The following is a 9,492-nucleotide window of genomic DNA, read 5'->3' on the forward strand; positions in this document are numbered from 1 at the left end:
GCAGCTTTGGGGCCATGATCATTCCCTGGGGAGACTGCTCAGTGCCTGACCACCTCTGGGGGAAAGAAAATTTTCCTGATATCCAGCCTAAGCCTCCCATGACACAGCTCCAGCTATTCCCTTGGCTCCTGTTCCTGGTCACAGAGATCAGAGATCAGAGCTGCCCCTCTGCTGCCCCTTGTGAGGAAGCTGTGGACTCCAATGAGTCTCCTCCAGGCTGAATAAACTTCAGACATGCATCCTGACCGTGTGCTACATTCTCCCTCAGCACAGACTGGCTGCCCTCTCCCTCTATGCTGAGGCAATGTGAGGCAAACAGGAGATAGAAGCACACCAGGGAACGTCTTGTTGCCCAAAGACTGATGCACAGCCCGACCCTAATGGGCCCTGCTATGTTCATGTTAAAAAAAACAAGCTGGTCCACTGCTGCCCACTGTCCACTCTAAGATCTTTGAGCAGGTCAACTCTCCACAAAATCTGAGAAGTTTGACCCGAAACCTGAAGTGGTTAAGGGAAATCTGCCAAAGACTTTGCAGAACTCAGAATCTGGTCCCTTCTCTGTGCATGACTTGGGCTGTTGGACATCATGGCTAAGGCACTAAGGAGCTGGAAGCATAGCTTAGTAAAAGCCCTTGGAGGGACAGACTGACCTATATTAATTAGTAGCTACTCAATGATGAAAGGAAATTGAAACCATTTCCAAGGCAGTGCTTCTGGATTCAGGCTTGATGAAGGAAATGAAGACTCAGCTGCGGAGTAGAAAATTGGGAAAAAGACGCAAGAGCTTTGCTAGAGCCCAAGTGCTTGTCGAGAGGTTTGTGGTGGACACAGCTGTGCAGGAGATGCAGAGTCATATGGATCTTTACCTTCGCCTGGGGATGCAGGGGAACTGTGGGATGGCACTGCCTTCGCTTTCCAAGCTGGCACGCTCTCTTGTGAGGGTGGAGTGATATCCCATTTTCGCTGGGCTGGTGGCCACAGGGACAAGGTCACCCAGGGCCTGAGTTGAGTCAGGGAGTCAGTGTTCATGGAAATACTTTGTCCAGCACTGGTGTATTAATCTGTTTGTATGGTGGTCATGCCTCTGGCCTCAAAGAGACTGCACACTATGTTGATGCCAAGGTTCAGGTTAAAATAGAAACCATTACCCCAAATTCCAAGGCCAGGTTCTATGTGCAGTGCAGGGTGAACCCCACATGCAGCTGGATCCATTGTGCCACCCACATCATGCTCAAATTATCAAGGCTTAAGCCAAGTGCTCACAAGGAGTTTCTCCAGACTTCTCCAGACCTCACAGCCATGGCATCCTATGTCCCTGCCATTCCTGGCAGTGTGGCCAAGCTCTTCCAGCAATGAGCAGTGCCATGAACAGGGGTGGAGATCCCTAAAATACCTTCGCCTTTGCTGATGTCGCTGGAGAGCTGCATTTCCCTCCAGGGCAGTGTCGGCTGCTCCTGACCTCAATACAAAGAGCTGACATGTCTCAGCTGTCCTTTGCCATGTCTGAGTGGTACAAATGACAAGCACCTACTTCTGCATTATCATCTGAGATCAATGGGAACTCTCAGTGAACACAGCAGACACAGAAACCCAGGGGCAAAAGGGCCCAGCCAAGGGAGCAGCATCTGCATCTGCAGCAGTAGGGCAAAACAGGCTGGTTTTGGGATCTGCTTGTGCCCTTGGGACAGTCAGAGGAGAAAACAGAACCCTATAAATTTGGCAAAATTTATGGGATTATGAATACGCATGTATGTTTAGTTATTCCCATCACTGTGGACAAGAAGGGCAGCAGTAATACCACAGGTGTCCCTAGTAAAAAACTATCAAAACCCCTGATTTTCTCTAAAGTGCAGTGTCAATCCCAAAACTGGCACTGCCTTCCCATAAGGTCTGTGCCTACTTTAAGCTATGGACAATACTTCTGGACCATCATCCAGGCACTGGCGATTCCAATACCTAGAGGTTTGCTTTTGGGAAGGAGAGGAGCCGGAGAAGGTTCCTAGTCTCCTGCTCTAGTGAGCAGGGTGTGCTGGATGCATGACATTTTGGGAGTCCTGCAGGACTTCAGGACACACTGAATCCTGTTCACACCAACACTACACCTGGGTGGCTGCAGAACACTAATCCTGCTCTCTCCAGCGTTGGTGGCAGCACTTCCCACATGCAGCAGCTTGACAGAGTACTCCAGACAGCGAGTATATTCTGCACCCATGTGCAACAGGAAGGACATCTGGAGAACCAGCCTCATTACTCACTCAGCAATTTGTACACCACACCTAGTGTTAACTCTCTTTATTCTTTAAAATCCCAGAAGACTTTTCATAGGTGGGTTGGTCTAATTCTGGGCTCTTTTGTGCTCTGGCTGGTGCCATCTCTGAAACTGCTCAGCACAATGGAGTGGCCAGGTTGGTTCTGTGGTTTCTGCTTCATGGATCTGTCAGCTCTTGCTAATCTTGGTCTGTCCCTGAAGGAGAAGTCCCTGGGCTGGACAGCAGCTTCCTTCAGGAAAGCCTGGAAGCTGGAGCAACCAAGAGGATATAAAACGTGTTTTGCTGCATTGCCCTGCTTTGGCTGCACTGCACAGGGGCTCAGCTGGCTGTCCTTAAGCACAGCCTTCAGCTGCCTACTTGGAGTCCTCGCTCTCCACTCAGGGCAAAGTTTGCTGGAAATTTTTCTGAGGCCAAGGAAAGAAAGCAGGGCAATGACCTCTCCATTTTGTGCTTGTGACAGTGAAATAGTCCCTTTCTCTAATTGTATGCTGTAAGACCTTTCAGTTTTGGCACAAAAACCACCCTGACAGGAGCCTGCCCTCTCCCTGCTCTAGGACAGCCCTCAGCAGCTGGCACAAAGTTTTGCCCCATATTTTATCAGTAAGACTCTGTCTCTCTGCCTTACACAAAGACTGAAGGATAGAATCTAATTCTTAAAAAAGAATTCAAAACCTGCCTGCCCTGAGAAGCATTCCTGGCATCCCTTCATCCACCCTTCCACCAGCAGGAACTGTTTTGGCTTGAAACCCTCCCTCCTTTTCCTTTTGCACTCTGTGAAACTCCTCCAGAGCCACTCAGTCCCATGCTGCCACTTTTCCCAAGTGCACTTCACCCAGCCTTATCCTGGCTCCTCTCCATTTTTTGCACGACCGCTATCGAGTCAACAGATGGCACTCGGGAACTGCTGGGAGGATCTGGGAGGCAGCTGCCAAAAGCCCACTGAAGGAGCTGAAGTCTGGCTGCTGTGAGAGGCTGTTTTTATATGATGTGTCAGGACTGCAGATAAGACACAGGGCCGAGTCTCAAGGCACGGCTGTATGCAGCCCGAGGTTCTGGAGCTGAACTAGCCTTTTCCAGGCCTTGGGTAGAGGGAGGTCTGGGAACACAATGTATCAAATAAGAGTTCTTGGAGGCCTGGAGGCGTACTTCCTACCAAACACACAGCAAACTTCCCCAAAATAAGACAATTCCTCTTCTCTCCCTTGCCTCCCTCAGCTCTGGTGCTTCAAGCAACTGTACTGCAGGATTAAAAAGGGGTTCACGTGTTTCCTCCAGCCAGGAAAAAGGTCAGCATACTCCCTAGACTGGGAGGAGGGACCAGGCAGGAACCTTAAATGGGCTTTAGCTGGAGAGACTCACGGGGATCAAAGGGCTGCTGAGACATTTGTTTTGAAATGGACCAATGTCCATTAAAATTAAAACTGCCAAAGACAGTTAAAGGATGTAATGGCAGCTTGGTCCTGCTTAAAAGCACAGGGATACAGCACAGAAACATCTCAGGATGTGCAGACCAGCCCTCTTCCTGTTTGGAACAAGACATCCCCTCTTTTCTCCTTCCCTGTGCATCATCCGAGCCTGCAAGATCCTGCTTCAAGTCCTGTGGGTGAGTTCTGTTTATACCTGTATTTAATGCCATCTTGAAAAACCCATGATCTTGTCAGCACTCCCAATATTTTCTGCTCCTGAAAACTTGTCATTCCAGTGTATGAACTCTGAAGTTGTCATAGGCTGAGCAAATGAAAAACGAATCTTAGTTTTTCCCACTTGCAGACACACTCAACAGGGACAAATACAGGTTTGCTGACCTTGTTCACTACCCAGCCTTCAGATGTAGGACACAGGACCCAGCCTTGGAAGGGTGTGAAGCTGTGGAAAGTGGCCGGGACAGCCAGTCAGGCAGGTTTTCTCATCTTTTATGGAAATGTAGTCCCTGGGGAAAGCATGGAATGCTGCAGACAGCAACTTGTTTGCCCTGTCATCAGCAGGGGCCCAGGGAGGTTCTCCATTCCAGCCCATGGCTTCAGCCCAGACTAGGAGGACATGGACAGCCCAGTGGCCTGGGCTCACAAGCTGCAAATGAGCAGCCAGGAGCTGGCTTGCTCTTGAACATGGTCACATGCCCTTTCTGAACTCCAAAAAGTCAAAATTATTCCACGTATGGCTGCTTTGGGGATACACGAATGGTAGTGAGCCACTTTGAGTCTGATGCAAGAACAAAAAAGTGGCAAATTGGGTGCCTCTTATCCCAGCCAAACTCCATGAAAGTCTAACAAACCATGTCATTTCCCTTTGCCAGCAGAACTCAAAAGCAAGCTCCAGAGACCAACCTTGGCTCCAGGGTCTGAACTGGACTGAAGACTCCCCGTGGGCTCCAGCGGTGCCACTTCACACGGATGCTGCATGGATTCCAACTGGGCTCAGCAGGAAGACTGGCTTTTCTTGTGCAGAGGGTCAAGGTGTGCAGCTCATTGGGAGGACAAACACAGGAAGGACCGGCCTGCACAAGGCTCAGAGGCGCCTGGGAAGGGAGGAGATGAAAAGGGGAGTCAAGGTGGCAATTAAATATTAATGGACTAGTTCAACAATAATTAGTGCTTGGGTAAAGGGAAGGGGTGGAGGTGCATGTGGTGCTTGGAAAATAGAATAGATCTTTCCAACAATGTTAGAGTGAATATAAAATCAAACCTTTACTTGAAAACTTTCAAGTGCAGGATATGGCAAAAATAGCACGTGGTATAGTAATTCTACAATTTTTGTTAGCCAATTAGTATACTTATCATATACTGTCCAATTAAAAGTTAGTTGGTTGGGTAATAATTCCATGGGTGCCCACTAGAGGCAGTTCAGAGTTTTCTTTTGCCCCACTTTTGTTATATCTGGTCCAGATTCAGGTTGGAAAACAGAACATCCTTGTAGTTGGTTTTATTCTTGGAATAAGACTACACAATATCTGGGTTTATAAAGTTACCTTATTGTTCCTAAATATAGGGAAGAAAGATAGGGAAATAATAGAAGCTACAGCCATGCTTTAGCAATCTACAAACCTACAAATATATGAAAAATATAAAAAGCTAAAAATCTTAGGCATCACTGAAGGATTTGCAGACTTGCTAGGCTGTGCCTGGCAGCTGAGTGATTCACTCAAGTGGCAGAAAACTTCTGAAAGTGCAAATAACCCCTGGTCCAACAGGATGGAAATCATAATTCAAGAGGGTGATACCTTTCTCTGGGCATCCATTTTGGGTCCCTGATTTGAGCTTCTGAGCCAGGTGATTCTCCTTTGGGAATGTGGATTTTTGTTGGCCCTTCTGACTTGATCTCTGCAGCAAGGCTGAGGTGTTGCTCAGGCCTGGAGACACTGTGCAGTTCAAACACATGGGACTAAGGTGGGCTACAATACAGTGTTTAGAATTGGATTTGTAAAAAGGTAAAGTTCTATTTCCTTTCTCCCTAGAATATTTTGTTTCCTTCAGTACCATCAAAGGAATTGATTAAAAACCCTCTTCCTTTGCACTGTTGTTATTGAAACCTTTTGATGAGAAAGGTTTGGAACAAACACTCAAAGATGCCGTTTTGTGGAAACACCAGATGAAATACTTGGGAGCATTTCTGAAGCTCAGTTACTAAGGAAAAAAAAAAAAAAAAAAAAAAGAAGAAACATTTCAACAACTTGTATCTGCTCTTGAGCCAAAAGAACTGGTTTTCATCCCCCCAAGGCTCTGATCCTCCTGAAATGAGCCATTTTGGCCAGTTTCCTCTCCAAAATGTCAAATGGCTCATCTCTGGATGACAATGACTCGCTGGCACTGGTGCCATTTGGACCTTGTTTAGGCTGTGAAGGTATTGTAACAGGCACAGCTAATAAAGGTGTGCCACATATCCCAGTGCCTTCTCTGGCCTTCCCCAGGCTGAGAATTTATGTCCCAAATCCTCATAGGAAGAATATATATGTGCAAGGGATGAATTAGTCTGGGATATCTCAGGATGCTCGGAGGGAACTGGCTCACTGTCAGTCACGCTTGGAAATGGTGTGAACATATGGGCAGCTTCAGAGGGAATGTGGCTGCACTCCCAGCACACAGCACCAGGAAAATGGGACAATATTGCTACAGTGAGACTTCCCCTGCCAAGACAAAGTGGAATTGGGTCTCCATGGGCCTCCTGCCCCTTCAAACACACTGCAGATTCAGCACATCTCTTATTTGCTTCAGTTTGCAATGTACCAGTTCCCAGAAACATAACTGCCATATGCCTGCAACCTTCTCAGCCCTGGTATTGGGTCAACAGCTATTCAGAGGTTTCCAGCACTGCAGGAGCCTTGCAGAAGCCTGAGAAAGAGAGAAGGGCCCTACATGGATCTCTCCTTTCTGCACAGTGTGTGGGTTGTGCTCCAGCACACACCCTGGACAGAAATAATGACTGTTGATCAAAAATGGCCTGTGAGCCTCATTCCTGAGCCCCTTTTGACCTCATGCCTTAAAATGGTGTGTACTGGTGAGGATGCTTCTTACCAACACAGACAATTGCACAAATATTGGAAAGTGATGGCTTCTCCAAGCCCATCCCAGTACAGAGTGGTCACAAATGGCATGGATAAATAGGCACTAAATCTTATTGTTGTATGCAGTTATACTCCTAAAAACTCAGAATTTTGCTGCATCTATGGCCAAAAAGGCCATCATGGACCAGTAGCATGGAGGAAGAAGGTGGAGTGCAAACATATGCAGACACATACATCCTTCTGTGTGCAATGATATTGCTTGTGCCGTGCTGCTGGGACGGCAGCAAATCAAACTGGCTGTGTGGAGGAGAGCCAGCATCCATCTGGACCTTTCTCTTCAGGCACCCAGCACCAATGGCTTTGGTGTAAAATGCAAACACTCAGACAAGCAGCTCTGACTCAGGTCCTGGTACTGAAACCATGACTAAAGCACTTTATATATGTAAATTAACCCCTCCTGAAGTTTCAGAAGGTGGGCAGCTACATTCACCTGTAAAATAAGCTCTGCACAGTGAAGTGACTGAGGCTCAGTTGGCTAAGGCAGCGCTGCCCCCACCAGAGAGCTGTTCTCTGGCTAAGGAAGCAATTCCAGTGGCTGAGACAATGGGAGGTTTATGCAGCAGGAGCAGCCAGGACTGCTGCTGTACCCTTCCAGCATGGGAGGTGTCTGGCACTCTCACTGGCTTCGAGCAGCAGAAATACCTTGGCTATTTCATTGCTCCAGTGAGCAGTGACAAACCAGGGTTCATAAGCTGGCTGCAGATCCATGAGCCATTGCACATTGCCTGGAAACCAGCAGTCTGCTGCAATACGAGGCAGCTGCGCAATGATCCCCAGCCCTGCTTTGGCCATGATGACTTCAAGGGTGTCCATGAAACTCATGACATAAGTGTTTTTGCACTGTGCAAAACATCATGGTGGTGTCACCACTTCAAGCTGTCAGCTTTGAGGATGGTTTCCCTGAGATGCAGGGTAGCATTGCCTGCAGAAGGAGAGGCAGGGATGCATCCCATTCCAAAGAGACTGCTCTGGACCACTTGGCCTCCATCCTGCTGACTCACCCATCGTGGTTTGCCAGGCACTGTGAAAGAAAGAGTTCCTCTGGATGAAGGATGTTCTCATCTTGATGGAATTGTCTTGTGGGAAGCATTTATGTTCCTAAAATAGTTTGGGAACCCCATTTACTTGTCCTTCCTGCTCACCATTAGGTTGTTTCTGTAAGGAGAAGGAATCCTGGGATCAGCACATGCCTCCCCTAGAACAACAGTGAGATCTGCTCCACCAATCTCAAACTGGCCAAGCACAGGGAGGTCACAGAGTGGCAATATTCCAAACGACACAATGCATTGAGTATCAGCTTCCAGCTGATGAGAGAGGCAGCTCCTCTTCTGCTGCACTACAGGGGCAATAGCCAAGCAGGTTTTGAAGTAAGGGACTCCAGGATTCCCGGTCCCTCCCAGCCCTGGCTGTGTAGCAGCAGCCCCAGGAGGGATACGGGCAGCTCCGCTGCCTGCCTCGGGCAGTGCTTTGCAGCCAGCTGGGAGCACAAGCCCTGCAGTAGCTCCTGGCTAAGGGCAATGAAAAATAATGAATCCGTGTGTTGAATACCTTGCAGCAGTACGGAGGAAATCTGCCAAGCTGTGGGAGTGAGGAAGCATGATCACCCCCACTCACCAGACAAGGAGTTCACACCTCAGGCTCAGCCAAACTAAAGCTGTAAGATGTGCCTGTCTGTCAGAAGCGGTGGGATATTTGTAATCCAGCTGATTCCCACCATCCTTACAGCTCCCATGGCTCTATTATTATCATTACTGTTGCAAGAATTATTATTTAGCATTGGGAAGAATGAAAATTAAATATCACCCATGTCCTTGTCATCACATTAATGCTAGCCAATCTTTTCAGCAGAAACCAGGTTTCGGTCTTTCCTGCTGGGCCACACAATACAAGCTGCTCTGGAGCTGCTCCTCGCAGTGGATCTGATCCTACCAGGCGAGTGACATTTCTGTGGCTAAGGCTCAGAACAGCAGGCTGGTCCCCTACAGCCCAGCCCAGCAGAGAGCACCACGCTGGGCCAGCAGTGCTGGCCGCAGCCTGTCCTCAAAACTCCCTCCTGCTGGGTTTGGAGAGGTGTCAGCCTTCGGTGGGGGAGAGTCACCCAGTCTGGCATTAGGAAAAGCTTTTTGTTCTTTAAACTGCCTCGGGCATTTAAGTCATTAAGGCAGGAAGGGCTTACTCTAAGCAGTTAGAGGATTAGTGGGAGTTATAGGATACTCTCCGCTCTAATACTTTCCCTTTTTGCTTCAGCTGTTCTGTATGTGTGAAGCAAAAAGGATGCCACCCTCATGAGAAAGAAGGTCACTGCCACTGTGAGGTCCATAGACATGGCCACGGAAGGAGAAGGTCACAGCCATCCTCACAGCCACACCAAGGACGATGACAAGTCAGAGAAAGTCTCTGTCACTCCCATGGTGATACACACAGCCATGAGAAAGCCCCAAGCCCTTCCTACACGAGTCATTGGTATAGTCACTAGCATGAGAGCTGCTACAGAAGGAGCAGCCACCTTCCACCAACTCTGTGTGAAGCTACCCCCATGCACAAGGAGACACATGTTGCTACCACCCAGCTCAGAGCAATGTCATGGTATGGATAGACAAGGACCAAAGGATCCTGTAAGGAGGTGGACATGCCTGACCTCCTTGTATTCTCCATGCTTTC

The sequence above is a fragment of the Oenanthe melanoleuca genome, chromosome 5 (assembly GCF_029582105.1).
Source record: "Oenanthe melanoleuca isolate GR-GAL-2019-014 chromosome 5, OMel1.0, whole genome shotgun sequence".
In the NCBI taxonomy this organism is placed as follows: Eukaryota; Metazoa; Chordata; class Aves; order Passeriformes; family Muscicapidae; genus Oenanthe; species Oenanthe melanoleuca.